General features: G+C 33.1%; 1 protein-coding gene across 4 annotated transcripts in view; it reads right to left on the reverse strand.

The window, feature by feature from the left end:
- LOC145295819 (metalloproteinase inhibitor 1-like) overlaps window positions 1-15,030 on the reverse strand; it is a 71,949-nt gene that overhangs the window by 850 nt on the left and 56,069 nt on the right. The gene's annotated exons all lie outside the window — the stretch shown is intronic.

Here is a 15,030-nt window from a genome sequence, read left to right on the forward strand (position 1 = left end):
CTACTAGTCAAAAACCACTGAAATTAACGGGAAATAGTAATCATTCACCAAAGATGGTTTATAACAAGTAAAATCGTTGTATGGATGGATGAATAACGCGTAAAGAAATATGTCGACAGGTTGAAATGCAAAATGTTCATTTGCACTTACCGACATATTTCTATCACCTCTACGTATGCGCAAAATCATCCGTAGCTTGAAGTGATTTAATTTGAAAACTTTGTCGATAGCTCAAACGTTAGGGAACGCGGCTGTAGCGCTAAATGTTTTGGTTTTGAATCTAGCTGGTGACGTCCATGCCATCATTTTCTTTTTGTAAATTACTACTATCTATAAGATACAATAAATATTCAATAGATCATTGGTCCGTAATAATAATTCAATTCAAACAATTTAAAACAATATTCTTGTTCATAATGAGGTATGAGTTATCATATACATTAAATTTATAAAAAATTAATGTGTAGAAGAAGAAAGACTATTTTTAAGACGGTCAAGCTCAAATATCAGGTGACGTTGTATTGTAAACAAATACAGATGAAATTTATGAACGACATTATTATTATTATTTTTGTATTTGCAAATTTGTCTACTAGTCAAATCGTTCTTCATAATATATAATATTCAATAGAGGATTGTTTCTATTATAATGCATACGTAATCTGCATAAATTAAAATATCATGTTTATGCGTATAAATTAAAATATATTTATGCACACATTTATATATCATATTGCTTTGTACGAACAGACAACGCCGGGCGTCCAACTAATATATATATATATATATATATATATATATATATATATATATATATATATATATATATATATAATTTAACTTCTTCACTAAAATAAAAAAAAATGAGTGTTCAATTAATATGTATAATTAACGAAATTAAGCTTGATCTTAATAATCGTTTAGATTAAAATACTTAATTTTACATGATAACCAGCGGTGAATCCATATGTATATATTCAACTATATAATATAAGTTTGGGTGTTTGGATTAACATATATATATATATATATATATATATATATATATATATATAATTATTTTTTTTTTACTATAATAATTAAATACCTACAGACACTAGTGTTTCATCCTTTCGGGATTCTTCAGTGCAGGGTGTCACGATTACTACCAGTCGAACGATTCGAACCCCGCGACACGAGACATCTCTGGCTCGATTAGCGGAGGCCGTATCCATTCGGCTACCATTAATCATGTGAAATAGCGTTGAATTTTAAACATTTTAATTTAAATGTTCATTACGTCAGACAGACAGTGATCAAATCGTTATACGATGATCTACGCATAAGAGCTAAATTGACCGACATTTTAATTCAACAGAAAGTGCTCAGCGATAAGAAACGTATTTCTTAAAGGGGCTGTCATAATTATTTTTTTTACTATAATAATTAAATACCTACAGACACTAATGGTTTTCTAACGAATGATAAAAATAATTTGTTGTATAGTTTTAAAGGTTAAAAACTTCAAAGACTATATATATATATATATATATAGTCTTTGAAGTTTTTAACCTTTAAAACTATACAACAAATTATTTTTATCATTCGTTAGAAAACCATCTAGTCAGTAAGTCATTTAATCACCTGCAATCACTGCATCAACTCGCTCTCGAATTTACTATAGTACTAATAATTTATTTTTAAGGGATCATCAGTTTTTTACCATGAAACACTGTTTCGGCAATTTAAAAACAAAACAGTATATTACATCATGGCTCCCAGCAGTGTTCATCAAACACCACCTCCCTTAATCTTAGGCAGAAGACACGTTATAAACATTTGATCCAATATTCTATTCTCAATTGCAATTACTAACCTTTTCAACCTATAAAAATTAATTTCTTACCTATGTGATTCATCAATTTTCACATTAAAAATGTGTATATATATAAATATATACACATATATATATATATATATATATATATATACTAGCAAAAGTACCCGTCGTTTACTAAGTTCAAAAACAGCTTACAGAAAATGGACTCTGATTTATGAAAGTATGATAGGTTATGAAAAGGAAGGGTTGTAAAGAGATGGCTTCGAAGTAAAAATAAAATAGATAAACACCATAATTTATTATACCATACCTGTTTACACTGAAACACTTATCACAATATTCTGTGGATCTATATTAAAAAACCGTAAAATGTTTTGACTTCTAATGGGGGTATGAGACGAATGGATTCGCCAATCATTTTTATAACCAACGGCTGTGCTAAACAAACAATGAAAACGGTCCAAAATTATTATAAAAATTGTCGAATTTTGGATTCAATCAGTTCGCCGTTTACTACGTCATGGAGCGCATTTAATTATTGGCCGCCATCTTGGTTATTGATCTGAACTACGCTGCCATCTTTGTTCAACACAATATCTCAGAACTTAAGAGGTTAACTACGCCACGGACCGCATTTGATTCTTGGTCGCCATCTTGGTTACTGATCTGAACTACGCCGCCATCTTTGTTCAACACAATGTCTCAAAACTTAACAGGTTATGCGCCCAGCCACCGTCTTTTCTTTGACGGATCGGAATATAAATTCGAATTATGGCAGGTAAAATTTCTGGGATATCTAAGGATTCGAAAACTACACAGTCATACAATCTCCAACAGAGAATCCAAACGAACCCGAATTTCTCGAAAAAAACGCGACTGTTTTTGCAGAACTGATTCAATGTTTAGACTATAGAAGTCTGTCTCTGATTATAATAGACGCATTGGATGATGGGAGGAAAGCATTGAACATATTGAGAACATTATTTATCAAAAGGGACACCGAAAATAATATCTCTATATACAGAATTAACGTAACGAGGATGAAACGATTACTGACTACGTTATAAGGGCAAAAACAACCGCCAATGCCTTAAAACTCTCAGGTGAAATAATAAGCGATAGCTTGTTGATATCAATGACCCTCAATGGACTTCCAGCCGATTTTAAACCATTTACTACTGTTATAACTCAGAAAGACAACCCCATAAATTTCAGCGAATTTAAAGTGGCATTGCGCAGTTACGAAGAGACTAATCGTATGCTCGTGGACAATAATAACTCCAGCAATATTATGAAGTTCAAAAATGCTTCTCGAAAGCAGACACCACTAAATTACGCAACTCACCGCAACGTATTCTCCAAAAGTAATTTTCCCAAGAAAAAGAATAAAATTATCCGCTATAATTGTGGACGACCCAACCACAAAAGTTTCCAATGTCGATATAAACGCTCTAAAATGGACTCCGTAAAAAACATTGAGAAGTTTGAGGAAGAAAATACATTTCTATTCACATGTAACTTTGACAATACCACAAACGGTAAAAATCTCCTTGTAGACTGTGGTGCTACAGCACACGTTATCACCAAGGAATCTGATTTTATTAATTTTAATTCAAACTTTAATCCTCAAAGTTATTTTGTCGAACTTGCCGACGGTAGTCAAATAAATGATATAGTCTTGAAAAGAGGCGATGCTAAAATATACCTAAAAAATAATAAAAGCGAAATCTGTAACTGTATTCTAAAAAATGCTCTGTTCATACCTATATTTAAGCAATACATATTTTCTGTGCATGCTGCAATCAAACAAGGCGCGAATATACAATTTGGCCAAAATAAGTCAAAATTGACATACCCCAATGGAACTGTATTTGACATTAAAGAAAATGGCCGACTATATTATTTAAAAAGTATGGTTCCCTCAAAAACTGCCTATTACGACTTGGAAATCTGGCATAAAATTCTAGGACACTGCAATACAGCTGATATTAAAAAATTACCAAATGTAGTCGAAGGCATGAAAATAATACCTTCAGACGATCTCCCAAATGCCCAGGGGAAAATGACAAAAGATATAAGCCGAACGCCAGACAAAAAAGCTACGAAAATTCTCTTACTTGTGCATTGTGACTTAGCAGGTCCGATCAGCCCGATTGGGAGAAACAATCTAAGGTACGTTTTGAACTTTATTGATGATTTTTCCGGTTTAATTATGGTTTATTTTCTAAAAAAACAAATCCGACACTATAATCGCCACTAAGAAATATTTAGCTGATGTTGCCGCGTACGGTTCAGTAAAATGTATTCGCGCAGACAATGGGACTGAATTTACTAGTAAAGACTTTGAACTTCTATTAATTAACCACCGTATTAAACACGAGACATCGGCGCCGTACTCCCCTTTCCAAAATGGCACCGCTGAAAGGGCATGGCAAACCCTTTTTGAGATTACAAGATGCCTACTTATCGAATCGAAATTAGCGCATAGTTTATGGACATACGCTTTAATGGCAGCAGCATATATCAGAAATAGATCGTTCAATAAGAGACTAGGAAAAACGCCGTATGAAGCGTTTTGCGGTGTAAAACCTAAAATGAATAGAATGCATCTATTTGGTTCTGATTGTTTTGCATTTATAGAAAACACCAGTAAACTAAATACTAAAAGCGAAAAAGGTACTTTCGTAGGTTACGATAAAAATAGTCCGGCATACTTAATCTACTTTGCAGCTCAAAATGCCATAAAAAGGGTTAGATGTGCAAAATTCAATGATACATTAAATTTAAAAAATGGCGATCCAGTGAATGAAAAACGTGAAATATTGCCTAGCATCTTAATCGATCACAATGAAAATATTAATAACGATGACAATTACAGTACTTCTGACGAAAACAGTAACCAGACACGTCGATATCCAATAAGGGAGCGAAAAAGGCCAGACTTCTTACAAATCGAAAAGATACACGATTACGCCGTGGATTACTGTTATTCGTTGAACAGCGCACCGGAAAGTTATAATGAGGCGATTAATTCAGAAAATCACCAAAAATGGGAACAAGCTATGTTATCTGAATTTAAAACTTTATCTGAAAATAACACATACGAAATAGTGGCAAAACCAACAGATAAAATATAATTTCTAAACGCTGGGTTTTTTCCAAAAAAGCCACAGCTTCTAGCAGTGAAACTTTTAAAGCAAGATTTATGGCAAAATGTTTCTCACAAATTCCTGGAGTGGAATATTGTGCAACATTTTTACCAACGACAAATTTAACGACAATTAGAATTTTATTACAACTTGCCACTCAATACAATTCAAAAATACATCAAATGAATGTAAAAAATGCTTATTTAAATGCTCCGATTGACTGTGAAATCTACATTTACCCTCCAGAGGGATTTAAAATGAAAAATAAAAATTGTGTGTTGAAATTAAATAAATCGTTATATGGACTAAAACAAAGTGCACACAATTGGAATTTAACACTCCATAATTATTTAATATAACAGGAATTCGAACAATGTCCCGTAGACGCGTGCATGTATACCAAAAATGTAGGTAATAAATTGCTGGTTTTGGTTTTTTGGGTTGACGACATATTAATCGCCTCAAACTGTGACAACACGAGATATTAAAAATGAATTAAATAAAAAATTTTAAATGGCCGATCTTGGACAACTGTCATGGTTCCTCGATATAAAATTTACCTGTGAAAATGAAACTATAACTATGAACCAATCACGATACATTGAAAAAATTCTGCTCAAGTTCGGAATGCAAGATTGTAAGCCGCGTACAACTCCCGTCGAAATGGACATAAATAAAATATAGGGACCGAAACAAAATTCATAGATAACCGAATATACAGGGAAATGGTAGGAAGCCTCATCTACTTGATGATCGCAACAAGGCCTGACATATGTTACACTGTAACAAAGCTATCTCAAAACCTATCGAAACCGACAATTAAAGACCTTAATCGTGCAAAACAAATCCTTCGTTACCTAAAAGGAACCAAGGAACAATCTTTAAGATTTAAAACTTCTACATATCCTCTAAATTTAGAAGGCTTTTCGGATTCAGATTGGGCTAACTCTGAGGATAGAAAGAGTATAGCGGGGTATTGTTTTAGACTGTCAAGGACTGGACCTATGATCTCTTGGAAAACTAAAAAGCAACAAATTGTTGCCCTTTCTACTTGTGAAGCAGAATATGTGGCTCTTACTTATTCCGCGCAGGAGGCAATTTTTCTGAACACCCTTCTAAAATCTATTTTATAACCAGATCTAAGTAAAAAACCTATAGTAATTCATTGTGATAATCAGAGCAGTATCTTATTAGCAAATAATTCTATGATTCATCAAAGGTCGAAGCATATTGATATCAGATATCATTTTATAAGGGATAAAATAAGAAAAAAATCTATTACTCTTATTTATGTGACGTCTGAGAATAATATAGCCGATATTTTCACTAAACCTATAAAAAGAATAAAATTTTATAATAAAATAAAGGCATTTTATAACCGCAATTTTTGGAATCTAATTATGAATAAATCTCTTTTCAGAAACCCAAAAGAAGAAGCATGAACAGTTAAAATCACACCAAACAAAAAAAAAAGTGTAAATTGTCCCGGGCACGACGTTAAACTGCGACCATTTCTACCTTACTAACCAAATTAACCAATTAATACCTAACATAATGTTTCCAGTTTTTGTTACAAAAAAGCCACTTGTTAAAACCGTTTTGTAAACTTCCTATTTGTCAAATAGTTCTTTTTGTATACCTTTTTTTTGGCAAACATTTGTTAAAACAAAACAAAAATTGTATATTTGTGAATTTTTGTGCATATGTTTATATGTATTTGAAAAATATTCTATTTGTATGTTTATATACATTTAAAAAGTGTTTATTTTTATATGTATCCAAAAAAATGGCTTCTTTTTGCACACATTATACCAATATATAAATAATTCTTTTTGAACAATGAGAATAAAGACAAATTCCCCCAAAACCAGAAGAAGAAAAAGAAAAAACAAAAACAATCATTTTATTGGTTTATTTTTCTTTGTTCATTTATTTTTATTTATTTATTTTTCTTTCCTTTTCTCAAGTGAAACCAAAATTGAATCCGAAAGGATTTTTCCATTATATCAAAAAGAGTGTGTGTAAAATGTTTTTGACTTCTAATGGGGGTATGAGACGAATGGATTCGCCAATCATTTTTATAACCAACGGCTGTGCTAAACAAACAATGAAAACGTTCCGAAATTATTATTAAAATTGTCGAATTTTGGATTCAATCAGTTCGCCGTTTACTACGTCACGGAGCGCATTTAATTATTGGCCGCCATCTTGGTTATTGATCTGAACTACGCCGCCATCTTCGTTACTGATCTGAACTACGCTGCCATCTTTGTTCAACACAATATCTCAGAACTTAGGAGGTTAACTACGCCACGGACCGCATTTGATTCTTGGTCGTCATCTTGGTTACTGATCTGAACTACGCCGCCATCTTTGTTCAACACAATGTCTCAAAACTTGACGTTAAACTTTGTGACATATTTCCATTCTATGGAGGTCAGGTGCAAACGAACACCCCATAATTTTATTATACCGTATTTCTTCAAACTGAAACATAATTATCAACGTATACTTACGCAGAGAGATATGAAAAGTCTTTATTAAAGTGTATGCCTATTTCTATTCTATGGAGGCCAGGCGCGAACGCAGACTCCCACAATTTTATTATACCATACCTATTTAAGTTAAAACATACTTATCAAGGTATTATTATGTGCATCTATTTTAAAAACACTTGTAAACGTTTTTTTTTTTTTTTAATTTTTAAATTTTTTATTTCCATACTTTGTGGACCAGGCGCGTACGCAGACCCCACAATTTTAATGAAGCATCATTATGCCAGATCAAACATACTCATTCCTGTGTCTCAATACATCTTCTATCATTATATGTGATCAGTTTTCCATAATAGTCAACTATATAAGAGCCTATTCGTGACCAGACACACACAGACGTTGAGCTTTATATATATATATATATATATATATATATATTACAAACTAATATTTGCATATATAATTTAAATATTTAGGGATGTGATTATATGTGAATCAATAAAATAACGTTCTTTTTAGATAGCTCAATAGTGCAATACTAGAGCTATAAATATGTTTCTTTCAAAATACCATGTTAATATGTGATAAAGGAATTTGGAGATCGTGCACATACACAAATTTCAGATTAACAGAGAACAAAGAAAAATCAGAAACAAAGAGGTTCGGTCGAACTTTGTACACACATTGACTTCTCATGGAAACAAAGAAAGAAATTAAATAAATAGTTTTATTTATGAAACAGTTTTCGTGTTTGATTGTCAAAATCATTAGAACAAGCAATGTGTTTAAATTCATTAGCAACACTCATTTTTGTAAAAATGCAACAAACATGATACGTGGCATCAATAAAAAGGAATCGTTATAGAGAGAAACGGCTATGCAATATTAATAGGAGTAGATACAACAGTATTTAATCATTTTTGGAAACTGTTTCCTATTATAGGTCATAACATTGTTACAATTCATGACCAGAAGGCCACATGTAAGAAATGAAAAGAAAAAAAGTGGCCACCAAATAACGACGAACTACTATACTCGAGTATACTGCATTACCAGGCAAGTGTATTCAATCTAAAAAATGCAGATAAAGTCCGCTTGAAACGTTTTATATATGTTGTTGATAAAAAAAAAACAATGTAGACTGTATTAACTGGAAAAAATCCTATTCGTGAGCTGAAAACCTTTTTAAATAGTTTTTAACGTGCTCATGAAGTCCAGTCTCTTGCAAGTTTTAATTTAATGAACAATTAAATTATGTGCCAACACTGGGGCTAAAACAATTGTACGCAATATTGTGTTCAATAAAAGAAAAATTTCCGAAAATGAGTAAATACTGTTAATGAGGTGAATACCATTAACGTGGTATCTTGAAAATAAAAACTATTAGCGTGAGTAAATACCATTAACGTGGTATATTAATAAATCACAGAAAAATATTTTCATTATACAAATATATGGTTTATTCCAGATATAAATCTTTGGTTTAATAATTTGATATAATGTCGGGCAAGTGACGAATCACGAAGTCCAATTTTCACAAACTCTACGCGTTCAGTTTAGCAGTATTTCGTCAATAAGTCCTCGAATATTGTCTCCGAAGTGGTCTATTGTGTCCGGTTTACTAGTGTAGATATGGAGCTTTACATATTTTCAAAGAAAATAATCTAATGGGCTTAAATCGCATGAACATATTGGTTAGTTTACAGGTCAATTTCGTGAAATTAGTCATTCATTAAATAATCAAATGTTTCAAAATGATTTTCAAAATAAATTTACACAATTTGCAAATGCTGCTAGGGCGTCAATCTCTTTATGATGAATTGTCAAACTTAGCTTAACTTTAAATAATCGATAGTTGAAAACTCTACAATAAAAACAATATATATATATATATATATATATTGAGCTGCGAAGCATGTCCCCCCCCCATAAAAAATTAAAGTACTGCTGTTGTTGTTGGGGATATTAGGCAAAGTAAAAGAAAACAAGAAAATACTTTTTACTTTTTCGGAAAGCGAAAAAGTAAAACCGATACCCGTAAATGTTATGTTTTTTGTTTCAAGGTTTGTTTTTTTTGTTTTTTTTTATGGATGTGTATTTGCATAATCTTAATGGGTGCATAGGTAAATGTAAGTGTATATTTTTAATTATGAGCGGTCATTATGGTTGTATTTTGTTTAATTTATTAGCGATTGCCTCGTGTAGCACTCGTAGGCACAGTAATTAAGTTTTTCAACCTAACTCATAAAATATTGGGTTCAGGGTTTTTATTTCTGGTGTAGGAATAACTGCACAATGTAAATGTGTCCGTAGGTAGAGAAAAAAGTAAAACCTGAGACCCATAAATGTTGTTTTTTTGTTTCAGGGTTTGTTTTTTGTGATGAGGTAGTTAGGGGTTTAATGTGTGTATAAATAACTGTAAGTGTATCAGTACTTTAATTTTTTATGAGCGGTTATTATGATTGTATTTGGCTAATTTTTAAACGATTGGCTCGTGTAGAGATAGTCGCTATATTTTAAAGGATCTGGTGCGTGCATTTTTTTAATATGATGTGCATGACTGAATAATTGGTTTGTCTCAGCCAATGAGAATTGCTGGAATTTTAAAAGGGAGAAATTATTATTTTGGGATCGGGAAATGGAAAGATAATGGTATATCTATGAGTTTATGATCCAGTTACGAAGGGTGCCAGGACAATATAGGTATAATGTGTAGATTTCTTCCCGGTGGTGACTGGGGGCGGTAGGAGGACTTTGGAATCAGAGGGAAAAATAGGAACTACTTCGTCTAAATATGGTTCGATTATAAGTATGTTTTTCTTATGATTAAATGTAGGATTTATCATAACGAATAAATGTGTCTATAATGTCGTTCTAAAGTTACATATGATTGTGGCTAATAGTCTAGACATATTACATTTGTATTTAGCATTTGTTGTTACAAACCTACAGTACTTTGGTCCAGAGGGGAATTTCTGTAATCAAAATATATATGGAGACATACATATATATGTGTGTGCGTGTGTGTGTGTGTGTGTGTGTGTGTGTGTGTGTGTGTGTGTGTGTGTGTGTGCGCGCATCATTTACTTAAAAAGTACTCGATTCATTTTTACCAATCATAATGGATTTAAAAATCTTTTTCCTAAAGTTTTTCATATAATTTTTGTAATGAATGCATTTTTATTGGGTTCCAGAGCCTATATAGTGTAGTATAATTATCCAAGTTCTAAATATCAACCGTAACTGATAAGAAACATCAGAATATGTCGGTTACATGAACAATGTAAGTTATCCAAAATGGTGTTTTTATAAGTTATTCAAGGTAACCATCTGAAAAGTATGTAATTAAAGATGTAGCAATAACATACTTTTGCAGACTTATTAGTGAATACCTTTTAAAAAATAATAAATACCAAACTGAGAACTCACAAAAAAGAGTGCCTACAATTTGTGCCAAAGTCGCCAACAAGATCCAAATAAAAGAGTCAATCACCTGCTCTTCATGGATGACCTTAAGTCGTATGTCAACTCAGACGCTGTCTTAAGCCGACTCTTACAGGTCATACATAACTACTTCAGAGATATTGTAATCATGTTGGGTTTGGACAAATAGGCCAAATTATCCATCAAACATGGAAAGAATGTCCAAACAGAAAACATACAATTTGATAAAGATACTGACACCAAGGAACTAGAAAAGCAGGAAAATACAAATACCTTTGCATAGAAAGAATGCCAAGGTAAGAAAATAATTAGCAGAGAATATATATGTCGTGTAAGGAAAGTCGTTAAAACAAAACTTGCAAACAAAAACAAGATCATTGCTAATAATCAACTAGCAATGTCTTAGCTAGTTATAGAAATAGCTGAAAAAAGACGCTACAAATGCACAAAAAATTTAATTGAAAAAAACTGGAAGAATGGACCAACTAACAGCGTGCCAAGTATTTTCTGGACTATAAAGAAGTTTCCATTGACTGGCTAAAAAGAGGATCGCTCTAGTACGATCAGGAGAGAATTATAATGACTGTCCAAGATCAATGCTTGATGACCAAAGCTCAAAGCTTTTAAGAAAATTAGTGGTCTAAACAATGACAGCAAGTGCAGCTCCTGCACACAGAAGTAGGTGATGTGAGCCACCTGACATCCAACTATAAATTTCTTCTGATGGATGACTACTATGCGAGTGTGAATATCGAATAGAGTAGCAATACTTGGGAACATGCATACCAGAAAGAACAGTCGAACATAAGTCATGCGCCATCCACTATGACTATCCAATTCCTACATCTACGTACCTAAAAAACAGATAAACCTGACATAGTGATATGGAAGAAGAAGGAGAATGAAGCAACCTTATAGAAGTTAATATCCCCAACGAGGCTGAGTTGAACACATTTTTCTGCTAATATTTCATAATACTGACAATCGCAGTCCCATTTTCCGCGTCAATCCGATCAGCCGGCGTTTTCCAGGAATACAATATCTAACACTCCTTTACCATTTCTCAGAAATGTTCATACATTTTTCAATTGCACTCCTACGTCTTATTCATAAGAAGCAATCCTTAGGCTTTTTTCACACACTGCAGCTAAGAAAAAGTTCAGATTCCATCCCCATACATTTTTCTTGGTCAGTCACTGCCCATAAACTGCTCCCTCATTTTATTTAAATTTAAAAGTCATCCTTTCAGGGCTCATAGCAGTTTTTTCCTTGAGCGCACGATCAAATTTCCTGCGATCGATGTCAGCTGTTTCTCCTACTACCTTTTGCCATAGTTAATGAAGGGCCCCTTTCGACACGCTGCATGACGACATCTCTTCTGATAAGTCTCTGACCTTCTCTCATCGGTATTAGTACTTCTTACGCCCTTCATATTCTCGAGATATTGATCCTATCAATTATTATAGCTTAATTCTATAGCTAATGATACCTGAAAGTACTTCGTTCAAACTCTTCGGCTTAACATTCACAGGGAACATGAGTTGAGACGGATATATCTGGGGTATTTCCGCGACTGCTGCGAGGAAGGTGGATTTTCCCTACCGTGCTAGAAAGTTACTTACGCTTGAAAGTATCCTTTACCTAAACAAGGCCACAATTCACTTATGTATGGAGTATTGTTGTCACATTTGGCCTGGTGCGTCTGCTACTAGTCTCTTACCCCTAAAAAACGGTTCAAAAGAGAGTCGCTAACCTAATAGGTCCCGAACTGTCAGCTAGGCTTCAGCCTCCGTGATATCGACGAAATGTTGCATCCCTCTGCCTGTTTTAAAAGTATATTAATCATAGGTGTCCCGACGAACTACAAGTCTCTTTATCCCCTCGACATAAATACACCAAAAAGTACCTACAAGCAACAAAATCCCACCCCTAGAAAGTCTTCTACTCTAATAGTTTCTTCCCCAGAATTGCAAGATTTTGTATTTCTCTTCCGGATTCTTGCTTCTCCTACTGTACTGACATACAGAAGTTCAAGTGTAATGTAAACAGATATCTTGCTGCTCAACTCCCCACATAGTAACCTTTACAATTATGTCCCCGATAGTAGCCCCTGCGTCAAAGTGGCACTGTGACTTGTTTGGAGTGAAAATGCAATAAAAACATTCATACATGACGTTTAGAGATCAAAACAGATAAACCCCTCTTACAATATCTCCATTGACCAGCCCCCAGTTACGCAAGGTACCTGATTTACTTTAACTTCCAAGCTCTTAACTTCCAGCAAGCTTGACACAGATTCTCAAAAAGGTCACACCTTATTTAACTATAACCCTTGCTTTGAAGGACGGCTATAGCCTTGTTTGCGCCAAACAAGAAGCGCTCTAACGAAACTCTAAACTATCGATTCGCGGTGGCGGTTCCGATTTTTCTCAATGTCCCTACGAAATGCACCAGAATCCAAAACTAAGGTCATCCCACATGCAACATTCCAAGGCAACTGAATATGGTACTTTTCATTTAAACTCTCAAGATGTAGTTCCGTTGTGTGGCCAATTTACCCCATAATTCCAGACTAAAGCCGCCTTTAAACTTTCAAGTCTAGGTCTCTATTAATGCTGTAAACTCAACAGCACTGGAGAGAAAGAAATTAAATTATATTTATGTTTATGCAAGCGGACATTTTTTATCAGTTAAAAAGAACCTCGTATAACGCATACATTGTCGGCCTATATTTAATACCCTTAGAAAGCACACCACTACAAATTGCTTCAATAGACAGTATAAATTTATCTGTCTATACCGTCAGATGATTCAAGTTTACATTAAAAAAAGGAAAGATATGTTTTTTGCGATTACATATGAATATTAAAAACCAAGAGAATAGAAGTAAGGGAGAGAAAGGGGAGAATGGAAAAGGCTAAAAGGAAGAGGTGAAAGCAATAAAAAAAATATAAATTATATTTAAAATTTGTAAAATTATAAAGGTAAGACAAGAAAAGAAAGAGGAAAGAAGAAAATTAAAGAAAAAAGGGAAATAGATAATTGAGCGTGTCGAAAAAAGTTTGTTGGATGCTGGATGATGATCTGCACGGGGTTAAACAGTCAGCTATCGTCTACGACAAAGGTGGTTGATAGGTGGACAGAAAGAGCTAAGATACGTCCAGTGCAAATGGGTAAACAGATGCGTCCAATATAGCTTATATAAAAGCTCTTTGGGTAGAAAATAAGTTATGGATTCTGCTGGGTAGATTTTTGAATTGGAGTCGAGTTTAGGGAAGAAAAGAAAAATAACTAAAAATGAATGAAATAAAAATAAATGAGTTGTTTGAAAAAATATAATAAAGTAGGTGCTATAAAGCAGTGTTGAAATTGTCTAGAATAAAGAGGCTGTGAAATGGTTGGGAATCGTAGTGTTAGATTACAGGGCAACGTTAAGAAAAGATTAGGGGATGAATTTTGAAGTGTATGGAATTTCTAAGAAAGTGGGATTTTTTAGTAGTTTCGGACATTTAAAGTTTTAACTACATAGGTTTAGTAATTTTATTTTTTAATTTGCATATATATAATGTTTAATTTTATGTTCATTTGCGGGTGCTCATTTTCTGTATGCTTGCGTGTGGTGGTGTTTCTCACATATTAAAATAAGTTAACAAACGGAAAAATAACATAACGATTGACTATTCTTTTTGATGTGACGGATAACATATTTCATGTGAGACACAGCAGACAAAATAAAAACATACTTTCTTCCACTGGATGGTCTTGACTGAAGGGTCTGTAAAATGCTTAAAAATGAAAATAACTTCCCTCTGAAAAGACGACGTGTTATATTAAACATGTAACATTTATTTCACTTCCGCTCTCTGACTAAGTCCTATAACTGGTTAACTGACTCTCCTTGACTTACCTATGTTTTGTGAATATATGATACCTCTTTCTTTGTTCGTAATCTAATGTCACGATACCAAGTCACCATTATTGTTGTGATAAATTGTAATTCATTGTGAACTGTGTTTTTATTATTTTGCTAACTAAAATTCAAAAATCTTTTATTACATAAATATTCTGTAATATTTTATTGTTCTAAATGTATCGGCCCTATCAATAACATTTTCTCCTAGTA

This window comes from Euprymna scolopes, chromosome 16, assembly GCF_053919585.1.
Source record: "Euprymna scolopes isolate OS-2025 chromosome 16, ASM5391958v1, whole genome shotgun sequence".
Lineage (NCBI taxonomy): Eukaryota > Metazoa > Mollusca > Cephalopoda > Sepiida > Sepiolidae > Euprymna > Euprymna scolopes.